Raw genomic sequence first — 1,540 nt, forward strand, 5'->3', positions numbered from 1 at the left:
TGTTCCAAGAATGATGGTTCGCTAATGATGTGCTTTTCTAGGCATCTTGTGAGTCATGCAGACAATGTATTTGGTCTAAACAGACAAGAGAAACATAGGCTCCAGGTTTATGGACTTGGATATTGGAAGTAGAAGATACCTTTACATACAAGTATTTGTAGAAAGAACTGCATTTATTAAGGGTGGTTGATAATTACTGTCACCTATGAAACTGCTTTGCTCCATCCATACTCTATAATTAAACAGTATTTGTGAAAGTAGGGAATTAATATCACAATATACATTTCAGCACAAATATTCTTTAAAAATGTTTTACACTAGTTATACCATAGATCATTTTCCCTCCTTAATTGGTATGAAAACTTAGTACTTAGATACAGCATCTTACACTTAGCATGGAAATTGTAAAGTCAATAGCCGGGCCGTTTGAACAGTCTTTGTCTTAAGTATCTGAGAAAATATTGAAGTGCAATTTGTAAGGGTTTTCCGGGGCTGACTGCAGGCTCTCAGCAGAAAAGTTCGTAAAGTTACTATAAAGGAAGGAACATTCTCCTCATCGATTAGCAGATACCAATTCCACTATAAACATATATGCATGTTGACCTTTTAGCTTGTTTTCCTGAATACAAATTCAGTAGAGCTCCCACATGGCTGCTCATGCTGTGATAGTATTTTGGGGCAATGGAACACAAATGGGGCCATCAATCTACCCTCTTCATTCGAGAGTCACTGTATGGAGCCTAATTGCTGGTTCCTCTGTGGTACCCATGCACAGCTTATACCAGTCAGCAGGCCTGGGGTTTAAAGATTTCTCCATAGTGAAGTTCCACAGCTTAAATAAGGAGGTTAGAATCTTGGACAAATAAAGCAAATATTGAGTGGCTTCTAATGCCTTCCCCCCTTTGACTTGGAAAACAAATATGTGCACATTGTTAAGACTAGAGGGTCATTGAAACAGGTTTGCCCAATTCAACTGCTAAGCTGAGAAGTCAACAATAGAAGCAAACTCAAATTATTTTTTCCCATAGAAAAGATTAATTCCCATTTGTGCCGTTTTGAAGATCTCTTTTATTCATTTAATTTTTTTTTCCCTCAGGGGAGAGCATAAACGCTGTCCCTGCAAAACTATGCAGTTTCCCACATTTGGGGAAATCACAGGGGTCAGCATACCGTGTGTGCAATGGATAAGCTATAACCTGGCAAAACCAACTTTGTAATAATGAAATTTCCCCTGCCAGGGAAGTCTTTGAAGGTCTCTTTTAGATACAATGCTGCCAATCAAACCACCGATGGGGAGACTGTGTAGTAGAGCACTTGATTTACAAAGGAGTTTTCGTATTTCTTCGGCCAAATTTTACTCTAGGTGTTCAGCAGTCACAACGTAATTGTTGCCTCCGTGAACTGACATGCCAGAGTTAGAAACAGTGTGGTGGTACCAGTCGGTGTCTTCTGTTAAGAGCTGCGACATCACCCAGGACATCAAATTAGAGGGAATGATTGCCACTCAGAGCTTCATCTGTCGCTCTCCTGGTCCCACAGC

General features: G+C 39.9%; 1 pseudogene; it reads right to left on the reverse strand.

The window, feature by feature from the left end:
• Window positions 1-1,093: 1,093 nt before the first annotated feature.
• Window positions 1,094-1,246, reverse strand: LOC127696943 (uncharacterized; annotated as a pseudogene).
• Between the last annotated feature and the right edge of the window lie 294 nt (window positions 1,247-1,540).

Source organism: Apodemus sylvaticus, chromosome 11 (genome assembly GCF_947179515.1).
Source record: "Apodemus sylvaticus chromosome 11, mApoSyl1.1, whole genome shotgun sequence".
Lineage (NCBI taxonomy): Eukaryota > Metazoa > Chordata > Mammalia > Rodentia > Muridae > Apodemus > Apodemus sylvaticus.